The sequence below is a fragment of the Atractosteus spatula genome, chromosome 10 (genome assembly GCF_055471065.1).
Source record: "Atractosteus spatula isolate fAtrSpa1 chromosome 10, fAtrSpa1.hap1, whole genome shotgun sequence".
Taxonomy (NCBI): domain Eukaryota; kingdom Metazoa; phylum Chordata; class Actinopteri; order Semionotiformes; family Lepisosteidae; genus Atractosteus; species Atractosteus spatula.
Genome location: NC_142715.1, coordinates 12,262,360 through 12,274,618, shown reverse-complemented (window position 1 = coordinate 12,274,618; position 12,259 = coordinate 12,262,360). Strand labels below are relative to the sequence as shown.

At 44.4% G+C, this 12,259-nt stretch overlaps 2 non-coding genes across 2 annotated transcripts; one reads left to right on the top strand and one right to left on the bottom strand.

The window, feature by feature from the left end:
• Nucleotides 1-4,508: 4,508 nt before the first annotated feature.
• On the bottom strand, nucleotides 4,509-4,619 carry trnal-caa (transfer RNA leucine (anticodon CAA)). Its single transcript has 2 exons — nucleotides 4,582-4,619; nucleotides 4,509-4,554 (listed from the first exon to the last, which is right to left on the bottom strand). It is a non-coding gene; the product is annotated as a tRNA-Leu (tRNA).
• Nucleotides 4,620-10,969: 6,350 nt separating this feature from the next.
• Nucleotides 10,970-11,042, top strand: trnak-uuu (transfer RNA lysine (anticodon UUU)). The gene has a single exon. It is a non-coding gene; the product is annotated as a tRNA-Lys (tRNA).
• The last annotated feature ends 1,217 nt before the right edge of the window (nucleotides 11,043-12,259 follow it).

The window sequence follows — 12,259 nt, the reverse complement described above, 5'->3', positions numbered from 1 at the left end:
TACGTGTACCGAACTAATTTTCCGCACCAACATTTAATTGTTGAATGCAAACAGGAGCCGGTAACGCGTGTGTGCTGCTTTGTTTCAGTGTTTGAAACACCCACTGTTGAAATAAAGCGGTTCACATTTCACATACTTGCAAACTGGAGTCTGTAACTTGTGTAAAAAGTGATGCTGCGCTGTTTCTGTGTTTGAAAACCCACTGTTGAAATAAAGCGGTTCACATTTCACATACTTGCAAACTGGAGTCTGTAACTTGTGTAAAAAGTGATGCTGCACTGTTTTCTGTGTTTGAAAACCCACTGTTGAAATAAAGCGGTTCACATTTCACATACTTGCAAACTGGAGTCTGTAACTTGTGTAAAAAGTGATGCTGCGCTGTTTCTGCGTTTGAAAACCCACTGTTGAAATAAAGCGGTTCACATTTCACATACTTGCAAACCGGAGTCTGTAACTTGTGTAAAAAGTGATGCTGCACTGTTTTCTGTGTTTGAAAACCCACTGTTGAAATAAAGCGGTTCACATTTCACATACTTGCAAACTGGAGTCTGTAACTTGTGTAAAAAGTGATGCTGCGCTGTTTCTGTGTTTGAAAACCCACTGTTGAAATAAAGCGGTTCACATTTCACATACTTGCAAACTGGAGTCTGTAACTTGTGTAAAAAGTGATGCTGCACTGTTTTCTGTGTTTGAAAACCCACTGTTGAAATAAAGCGGTTCACATTTCACATACTTGCAAACTGGAGTCTGTAACTTGTGTAAAAAGTGCTGCTGTGCTGTTTCTGTGTTTGAAAACCCACTGTTGAAATAAAGCGGTTCACATTTCACATGGTGTTTGTCCTGCGAGTTCTTTCCATGAGACTTTACGCAGTGTGTGTGTGTGTGTGTGTGTGTGTGTGTGTGTGTGTGTGTGTGCGCTTACAACTCTGATGCTTTTGAGACACAGCTTGTGCAGCGTATAAGCATCCCGGGATCTCGTGGCCCTCACCAGACTCCCCACGCCGCCGTAACTACCCGATTCCCTAGGGTTATAATAGAGTGCACTCAACCCCGCTGCAGACATGGTCCCCTTCCAAACCACACTTTCACACACCTAAAGTGAGGGATGCACCGCCTTGGGGCTTTGGGACCCTGAGGCTCTGGACCGACCAGCCGGGGGGGAAGGCGGGAGTTCCGACCCTTAACGACACACCATTGGGTCCTGAGGGGGCGGGACATGCACACATAACAACACGTCATTGGCTAGCAAGGGGGCGGGACATCCAACCACCGCTGACTCCCATTGGCTGGAAAAGGGGGCATGGTACCTGTCAAAAGTTTGATGAAAGGTGTCGCTTTATACTACTTACGTCTTTGGTGGGGATGGTGTTGTCTACGCAGAAGTTAATGTAGACAGTGACACAGTCCACCATGCTGTCTATGTCGTCCCCATGTCGTTCGCACAGCACATCCCAGTCGGTAGCCTCCAAAGCACCACGTAGATCCTCCATAGCCTCCTGAGACCATCTCCTCACAGTCCTCATGGTCGCAGGTTGGCGCTGGACAATGTTGGCGTGTATAGTGGTGTAAGCAAGACAAGGTTGTAATCTGATCTGCCAAGGGGGGGAAGGGCTGTGGAACTATATGCATCCTTAGCATTGACATATAACAAGTCCAGTGTTTTGTTTTCTCTGGTCGGGCACTTAACAAACCGGTGGAAAGTAGGCAAAGTGGTAGTAATAGATACGTGGTTTAAGTCCCCTGAAATAGCTATAAAAGTGCTAGGGTGCTTTGTTTGTAGCCTGGCTGTGACTGTGTTTATGACGTCACACGCTACCTCTGCGTTTGCCGTAGGTGGAATGTAAACAACAACAAAGATGGCGCATGTAAACTCCTGCGGCAGATAGTATGGACGCAGTCCTATGGCTACCAGTTCGATGTCCGGGTTACAGACGTGCTCCTTAAGTATGTCCAGGATTACACCATCTGTTGTTGACAAGCACCGCGAGCCCCCCTCCTTTCCTCTTACTGCTTTCAGTGTTTCTGTCCGCCCGCACCGTCTGAAAGCCGTCGATGGTAACGTTCGAGTCTGGAATAAGTTCCTGCAGCCACGTCTCGGTGAAACACATGATACTGCATTCACGATACTCCCTCTGGCTCCTCACCAATGCTCCCAGTTCGTCCATCTTGTTCGCTAAGGACCTCACATTTCCCAAGATGATCGAAGGAAGGTAGGGTTTAAATCTCCTTCTCTTCACCTTTCGCATTGCACCAGCCCTACAGCCTCAGCTTCTCCTCCTCAGCTCCTCCGGCACCGATGGCTTCTCTCCAGTGAGTAGAGCCAGACGCGCTAGCGCGATCAGCTGGTCCCGCATGTAGACAATGCCTCTGTAGCTATCGGCATTGCAACCCGATAGAAACAGAGGTCCGAGTATCAGAAAAAACAAGAAAAAGTATCTCAGCTTCCTAGTATCCATCATGTTGTGATCGCAAATCTAGTTGCCGGCAAAGGTATAAAGAAAAAACACTAACACACTAGCATAAACTAACTGAAAGAAACAAAAAGACAACAAAAAGACACAGAGCTGCTGTAGCAGGCTGCCACTAACACGGCGCCATCTAGGTGTTCATAGAATGAAGTCATTCAAAGGTTGTGGGTTTGAGTCCCACCAGAATAACATGTCATTTTGATTCAGCCTTTTGAAATCCTCTAGGGATTGGTGTTGATTAAGTAAAATAGAGGACTTCTTCTGAGTTGACAGTCAAAAATGAATCAGCAGCCACAAGGGAGAAATTAGCACTGGACCTAGCCAGTGATCACATTATTCCTATCCTGTAGTCCTTGCACTGGCTTCCTGTCAAGTTGACTTCAAAACCCTCATGCTCACCTATAAGGCTCTCCATGGCTTGGCACCTCAGTACCTGTCTGAGCTGTTATTGCCCTACTCCCCAACGTCCCAACCTTCACTCTTCTAATTCTGGTCTCCTATCTGTGCCCCAAGCTCGTCTACACTCTACGGGTGACACGGCCATCTCCACTTATTCCCCCAAGCTCTGGAACTATATCCCCAAGGATATCAGAGAATCACCTTCTCTAAACTCCTTCAAATCCAGACTCAGAACCTTCTTCTTTAGAAGAGCCTTTAATTAACTATTCTTTACCCCTTTGCTCCTACTGTATTTAGTACCACCATCTACCTCTAGCTGTGTATCCTCATCCTGCTTATCTTGTGTATTTTTTATTTTATTGTTGTCATTCTGCAAAGTGCTTTGAGAAGCCACCTTTAAAGGCACTATATAAAGTAAAGTTTATCATTATTTTTAGTAATGAACAGTGCATTTAACACTGAGCACACATAGTCCTTCTTTGAAAAGGATTGCAGGGGTAGGGAACAAGCTTTTCACTTGTGTTGTTGAAGACCGTATCCTGGCTTTGTTGCAGGAAATATCTGAATGCCATCATCAGAGCAAGGAGAGGATTAGGGTTTTAGGAAAGTCTTTTTGACGCCTGAAACTGTGTGGTTCCTGGTTTCAATAGCTGGCACTCTACACCTAAACAACAGAGAACACCATTGACATCGCTGAACTGCCTAGCGGACATTTTGTCGCGTTCTTCTGACCTGTATTTAATGCAATTCTCTAAAAATGTGGCACGTTATATGTGTGCTACCTTAATGGAGGGTGAGCGCACTCATAAGGATCATAGATTTGATCACAAGCATCTAAAAATGAGCATGAGAAAATGACATCACGCTCTAAGGTTGAATGGCACGAGTTATCCTGTTCCCTCCACAGAAAATGTGTGTTTTAAAGGAGGTGTCATGTTATTTTTTGCCAGACAATTTTGTGCCGTAAGAACAGCGTGGTTGTTTAATTTATTGGTCTGAAATTGGTTTAAACTGCAGGGAAATAACAACAAAAAAAAACAAGTGCTTCTTAACACAGAGATACTGTAGTTGGAGATATTTAGCAGCAGTGGGATTTCAACCCACGCCCCCAACGAGAATGAAGCTTTAATCCAGCTCTTTAGAGCGCTCGGCTGCATTAGCCTCGACTGCCTCATACCTCACACTGGCTCAGAGAAAACTGGGTGGCTTGTAAAGGCTGGTAGGAGAGGAAAGGAATAAATGCTATAAAGGAAAGAGCACTATCAGTAGGGTGCATCACGAGGTATGCAGGGTATGCAGGGCTACAGGTTGATTTCACAATGCCACATTTAATTAAATAAAGGAGAAACCGCAAGGAAAACAATATGTTTTAATAAATCTTCTTCTGGATTTATATTTCGGTCTTTCACCTTTGAATGCATAGCTTGGCCTTAAATCTTTACTCGATTACAGGCAGCCCAAACAGTTCTTAAGGCAGAAATCGAAGCCTATTAGCCTTTCTGCTAATAATGTGTAAGTGTTCACGAAGGATTTCCCTGCAGATCATGTGCCCCCAAACCGGTTTCTCCATTTTCCTCTTCCTGTCAGTGTCAGCGAGCACAACAAGACGGGAAAAATGCAAGACAGGGAAAAGGTACTAGCTGTCAGGAGTGGGATTTGAACCCACGCCTCTATTCAGAGACCAGAACACCCAAGCAATGGAAAGACAGGAGTCCTTGAGTCTGGCGCCTTAGACCACTCGGCCATCCTGACAAGCTGCATAGGTTGGTCTGTTAAAAGCACCAGTAGTTCACAAAAGTGAGAAATGCTTTGCTGGAGAAGCACCACGTTGCCTGTTGTTGCCTAAACGGATCGCGGAAATCAAATATTCTGATCGATTCAGAGTGTGCTTTACAACCTTTGTGTAATATTTTGAATTGTTTTTAAAAAAGTGTGTACCGTGTACTATGTTTAGGACTAGTTAGTGTGGTAGAATATGGAGATCATCTCCAGCTCTGAGCTCAACCGCAACAAGACGTCGTGTTGAACAAAGTCAGAGCCCAGCTGAACGTGTGCTAGTGTGGTGTTCAGGACTCAGGAGTATTGTTGTGGTTCTAATTTGGACGAACTGCAGGGGCTCTGAATCAGAACATTTAAATTTATCTGTTCAGTAAGTTAAAATGCAGGACACGTTAAAATAGGATTATTAGTTTGTCTCTGTCCCGTTTGTATATAACTGAATGTACCTTACATTTTTAAGGACACATATCTACTAATGTGATACTCATTGCAAATAGTCCCAAAACAAGCACGTCCGGCAGCTGCGGGGTTGAAGGTGAACATGTATCGTATTCTAATGGCTTCTATTTCCATTGATGAATGAGACAGATTCACAAGGAGATCCTTCACACGATTAAGCGAACACATTGCCTTTTCTGTCTGATGTAGAGGCTACATTTGTGTCAGCAGTGCTATACAGGTAAGTCGAACACACTTTCAGGGGCTGCATCTGTAACGCTAAGAGGATTGTTAGAGCACAGTTACATTCACCCACCCAATTTATTCTTTGATCATCTAAGTGGATTTTTTTTACTTTCGCACACGATTACATTCGCCCACACAACATATAATCTCTGAATGTCAAATGGCTCAATAACCCCGTTTTCCCCTGGTAACCACCAGTGTACAGTCCCATACCATTCAAAAATAAAACAGATATACTCAATTGATATATTCAATAAACAAATATAAAACGATATTGTGAAGAAGAGAACTCTTATTCTTCATATAGATCCAGGTTTACACAATTAACTTAATGCATACTCGAAGTGCCTGAAGTCTTGCTCTGCTGTTTTAAATATACATCCAAAGCATTTAGTTGTGTTAACTACCAAATTATTTGAACTAATTTAACGTCATATTCAGGAAATTCAGAGAAAGTCTTCAGACTTGTCGTGGCTGTTGAAGAAGCCATCTGTTGAATCTCACCCGGGATTTCTAGAGAGATCGTTCAGCGAGTGAGTCCTCCTTCTGCACTCCGCACTGAGCTGAAAGCTGCACGAACTCCTCACTGCATGTCATGTACTGTTGCAAGTGCTTGCGTCTAGATGTGGAGCACAGCGACAAGAACACCTTGAACTTTTTCCATAAGTGAAGGAAAATTCAAAAGAGCATGAAAAGTATGGATCGTATGAAATATCCATGGTACAACTCGAGAAAAAACTGAAGGACTAAACAATGACTTTTGATGATTACAAGAGATTCAAGAAACACAACCATCCACACACGGGCTTGGATCCTGAACGCTTAAGTTAAGAGACAAAGTAAAGGATACGAACTGTAAACTCTCTTCACGTCTTACAGTTTGTGAAATAAAACAATTTCTTACTTTCTTAATAATTTCTTACTGCTGATAGACGATTTATTGCATTTTAACAAAATCACAATTACAAACATTTTGGGTTAAACTGTTATTCACATACTTAACAGAGAGAAATGTTAGTGTTTTCAGGTGTGTGACCCCATTTCTCAAAAAATAAAAAACAAAAGTTATATGAATTGAATTGTTCTACTTTTTAGGCTTGTATAGTCTTCTTAATATTTCGGTTAAATCTTTTCTTCTGTAGTTATTTCAGTTGATATTAATATTAGTCCTGATTTACAATTTTTGGACATGGTTCATCTTAAATAATTTTGTTATAGTTTCAGTTCAAATCACACCCAGGAGCTACCAAAACTGGTAATGTTCACATAATGTGTAATACAATAGCAGCATTTTGGGTGGAAAACAAAGAGTATTTCCTGGGATGAATCCTAACACTTCATAGGCGGCGTTCTAGGACTTCTCGCTTCAGATTAAGCGGTCAATACATCGTAGATTTCTACTCAATCAGTATCAGCAGTGTTATCGCTACCAAACGCTAAATATAGACCCTAACAATACTTCGTAGAATTTTCGTAAGAAAACCCAGAATTCTACTGAAGCAATCAAATTTATACTTTTCTTTTCGATCGAGAATAGAATCATTATGAAACTCAAAACATGCCTGTCTTTTCCTTTTTTCGATGACAAATGGATTATTGAGGTGTAAAGATGGGTTCAAAACCAAAATCTACTGCTATTGCTGCTGTTTCTTTGATAGTTTCTTCAAATCCTTCAACTGATCATCGATATCGAGGAATAATATTATACAAATTGTGGTTTTCTGTTAATTGCCAATTTTATTGTAATTACATCTTCGTTTACAGATTTCTTGCATGTATCACTAGGTGCGGAGTGGAGTCCTGCCTGGAGCCATGTCGCAGGCGGCGGCTCCCCGTGCTCTGTCTGTGCATCGTGTCCACTCGGGGGCTTTTCCACGATCTGTGTGAGGAGGGACAGGTGTGTCCAGTAGCTTGTCGAGCGGAAGCCTGGGGCGGCGGAGAGCTGTGATCGTGCAGACCTTGAGGTGTCACCTCTTTGTCTGCTTTCCCGCCCCCCCTCCGCCCAAGCTCTGGTCCAAAGTGGCCCGGCAACCCCTCACACCTGCACGTGTCACAACCTAAGGTGTGGTCATGAGACACCCATGGGGTGCTGCTCTGTTCTTGCTAATTGTTTCCTGCCCGTCGCAGGCAGGAGTCCATGCGAGGAAGTTGCGCTGGACAGAGCTCAGAGGGCGCAGCTGGGTGGCTTTCCTTCTGAGTGACGTTCCCGCAACACTCTCCCGCTCCTCTTGGTGTGCTCATGCCGCAACACAGGAAGGCTGGAGCAGGTGGCTGTGGGCTGCACGCGCAGCCGAAAAAAGGTCAGTTGGGACAGCGTTAGACTGAAGATTATGAGGTCCCTGGTTCGATCCCGGGTTTCGGCATTTTGTTTCATTGCGCCCTTTGTTCCTCTCTCCAGCGCCCCCTTCCTAAAGTGACGCTTCCCTTTCTTAGCCCGAAACGCAAGTGAGACACCAGCAGCCTCCCCCTGCAGGTTTCCGTAGTGTCGAGGGTATCACGTTTGCCTAACACGCGAGAGGTCCCTGGTTCGAGACTGGGTGGAAACAGCCTCTTTTTGCATGCTCCTGTACTTCACAGAGGTCTTGAGCGACCGGTCTTTTGTTCCCAATGTATTTCCGGTGCCTTCATGCACTCTTGCGCCAAACGCACGTTCCTTCTGTACGCGGAGCCGATCATTTGCAATTGGGCTGTGCCGACAGACCAAGACGAGCTTTGTCGGCTCAAAAGCAGCGCAGGACCTGCAAGAACAACAGAAAGATTAGCATCCAGCGGGGGCCTCTTAGTGAGCCCAAGATCTCATCAAGAATCGGCTCCAGCAACGGGGCTGGGTGCATTGTTCCATACTCCGACCACTCTCGGTGTAAACTGGTCCCTTCTGGTCTCTGCTTGAAATGCACTTTCCTGCGTTTGCTTTGGTGTAACTGGCTTCCCCTGGATGGGCGAATGTGAAGAAGATCCTTAGTAAGTCATTGAAGAAAACAGAGAAGAGGTCAGAGTGGCTTCTGTCGTTCATCAACAATCCAGTTAGGCAGTACTCTTCTGTAAAGCGCCGTTCGTTCACATCGATTAGCTTTTTTTTGGCCTTCATTCGTGCAAGTAGTAAAAGCAGACGCCCCTATTCTGCCACGACCCGGATTCAAACCAGAGTTGTTGTGGCCACAACGCAAAGTACTGACTACTATACGATCACGGCGAGTTACCGAGATGCATGTAGCAGGGCGGAAAAGGCTGTGCTCTCTTCGTGTGACATAATTCAGAAAAGTCCTGACGTTGCATTTCAACTGAGCCCCAGTATACATCGACCCTTCGACACTCTGAGTGTCAACTCTCTTGCGTGTTTTCTCATATTTATATAGTTTGCTTGCATGATGCCCGGAATAGGGTGACTGCATGCTCCCATATGGTCTAGCGGTTAGGATTCCTGGTTTTCACCCAGGCCGCCCGTGTTCGTCTCCTGGTATGGGAACATGTCAGTTTTGCCTCCTGCTTTCCAAAAGATCAGCACCGTGTACGAAGGAGCCGCATTAAAACCACTCGAACATGTGCAAAACGTGCGAGAAGAGACGGCGCTTGTTTCCAACCGAAGACTTCTCGCGTGTGAGACGAACCGATCATTGCTACAGCTCGGAAACCTGCAGGAGGTGGGAGGGTTACTCTGATAGACAGTGCTGACCTTCGGCAATAGGATTTATACTCTCCAAGATGATATTTGCACTTTCTGGAGAGGAGATTTTCTCCACTCCAGTAGCCCGATAACATCGATTGCGTGGAGAGGGCTGTAGAATGTGGTGCCGCCTTTCCTGCTCCATCCATGACAGGCGGGCTGGTCTCTGGAGAGAGAGCACGGTCCATCAGTGCACTCCAATAAAGGCACTGGAAGCAGCTGAATCGCATTGGCGAAGCTCAGCACTGGGCCACTGGGCACAGTATCCCACTGTTTCCATAGTGTAGTGGTTATCACGTTCGCCTCACATGTGAAAGGTACCTGGTTTGAAACCGGGTGGAAACGGACTGGCTTCTTTTGTCGCCACGCACACTGTTTGGGGATTCCCCTAGCGCTGTGATCGAACAGACCCACTCACCTCTTAGTGTGGCGGGATCTGCACAGTGCATGTCGCAGCGCTTCCTACCTTCACTTCAATGCGCGTCCTGATGTATCCCGGTCTCCCGCGTGACAGGTGGGGATACTCACCACTATACTAACGAGGAAGACATCGCTCTCTCCGGCCCCCAGCATCGTGTCCCGACCCACCGTGCTGAAAGCCAACACGTGCTGTGATTCCTTTACGGAGCAGAAATGACAACCGAGGAGCCGAGAGATCATTTCAGCATTTTGCGTCTGAACAGAAAACACAAACGACCAACTCGGAATACCTTGCTTTTTACGCTTTTCAAAGCGTTCTTTGTGCATCGAACAGACCCTATCACCTCTTAGGTGTGGCGGGATCTGCACAGTGCATGTCGCAGCGCATCCTGCTTTCACTTCAATGCACGTCCTGGTGTACCACCGAGTTTACACAATTAAATTCAGGCACTCTCGAAGTGCTATGGTGTTGCTCTGCTGTTTTAAATGTACCTCTAAAGCATTTAGTTCTGTTAACTACCAAATGATTTGAACTAATTTTATGCCATCTTCAGGAAATCCAGAGGTCTTCAGACGTGTCGTGGCTGTTGAAGAAGACACCTTTTGAATCTCACCCGGGATTTCTTGAGAGATCATTCAGCGAGCGAGTCCTCCCTCTGGACTCCGCACTGAGCTGAAAACTGCGCGAATTCCATTGTACAACCGAGAAAAACACTGATGGACTAAACAACGACATTTGATGATTATAAGAAATTCAAGAAACACAACAGTCCGAACACAGGTTTGAATCCCGAACGCTTAATTTAAGAGACAAAGCGAAGGATACGACGTGTAAATTCTCTTCATGTCTCACAGTTTATGATATTAAAAAAAATCTTACTTTCATAATAATTTCGTGCTGGTGATAGACTATTTATTTAATTTTAACAAAATCACAACTCCAAACATTTTGGGTTAAACAGTTATTCACATACTCTAACGAAGAGAAACGTTAGTGCCTTCCGGTGTGTGAGCCAATTTCTCAAAACAATATTTGTTAGTCTCTCAGGAGGCTGCACAAGGTGTTTAGAGATAGAATTTCTAAAAGGCAGGCTCCCTGAGCTTAACATCAAGGCAGAAAAAATGTTTTGTTTTCTCTACAGAAATGCTCTTTAAATCTCAGCATAGTTACAACTTCCTTAATAAAGGGTGTGCACAGTTATAGAACCAAGGCATTGAAAGTTTTTTTTTAATTGTTGTTCCAAAAAATGTTCCATTTGTTTTCTTTCTTAATGTTGTTGATTAAAAGATCTTATTAAATGCGAAAAAATCTGAATGTGAAAAAAGGTCAAAATGCTATTGAAAAAATCAGTAATGTGAGGAAAGATTAATTGTGGGAGCCCCTTACCTCCCCATATCATGCTGTATTTCTCATTCATTCTACTGGGTGAGGTGCCGTCGCTTCTGGATAAAGTCTGTCAGTGGTCATTCCAGACGGGTCAGGTATGACTGCGCTTCGGCACAAGAAGAGACATGTGACTTACGAGGATCCCGACAGGGCCGTTTGTTTTCCAGAGCCCGGATAGCTCAGTCGGTAGAGCATCAGACTTTTAATCTGAGGGTCCAGGGTTCAAGTCCCTGTTCGGGCGTTTGTGTTTTCCTTAAGTGTATTGTGGATTTAATTATAATTCGTATTTTGTCTTCCACTCTTCTAGCTGTACTGTTGATATTTTAAAAGTTCATCACTTGTATTTTCTTTAGTGTTTCCTTTCACAAACCGAAAATGTTCAAGACTATTTTGTCACCGCACTCCACGTAGATAATCACAGGAAAAGTAAAGGAAACGCAGTGAGGAGCTCACACAGCGAGTACTCTTGAATACAACAAGAGGAAAAGCACACACTGCACATCTGCGGAACATCACGTCCGAGTTTATAGTGACAGCAGAGATTGAGCGAAGTAGTTTTTTATTACTGGCTCGCTGAACGATCTCTCAAGAAACCCCGGTGGAGATTCAACAGGTCTCTAATAATCACGTTCAAAAAGTAGCCTTAATGGCAACACAGTGTTAGGAGTCCGGCTTTTCTTATTTCTTCTGCAGAACCAGCGGTATCGGAATATACTGATCCGCAAAATAAGCGCTTTCGTTTCTGATCGTTTTTATTGAGCGCTGCTCTAAACTTTACATTTGCTTGTGCTGGTTTTCCTCATGAAAAAAGAAATTTCTCTAATTACATTATTCCATGAGCAACGAGGAGAAAGAAATAAAATACATAATTCATTATAAGAACTAAAGGCAAGATGGCTGATGGTCTAAGGCGTTCAGGTCGCAGTTTCCTCTGGAGACGTTTGTTCAAATCGTACTTCTAATAAGTACTCTTTTTCTCGTTAGAGTAGAAACGATAGAAGCTTTAAGTGGGAAAAAATCACAACATCTCGCATTTCACGTGTTTAATGTTAATTGTCTCAGTGGTTGCCTCGGTGATTGATGGCTCTTCTCTCTTGCAGGGTGACGGCAAACTTCTTTAGAGAGGGAGTCTCCCACGCACGGCTTTTCTTCATCAAGAGCCGAGGCAACAGAGACAGACTTCAAACTGACATTAATTACTTCATGAGCGTTTATGACCGTCTTTAAAAAGCTGAGAGAAGTCGAAAACGTCTTTGGAAAAGAGGAAATGTCTGCTGACAGTAAACTGAGCTCACCCTCAGCTGCGGACAAGCGCTCCTCGTTAGTACAGTGCTGAGTAACCTCGCTTGTCGCGCGAGTGACCGGGTTACGTTTCTGTGACAGGGCGCTGATTGAAATTTTTTAACAACCTGACTTCATTTAGAAAGTGTGTACTGTGTACTAAGTTTCGGACTAGTT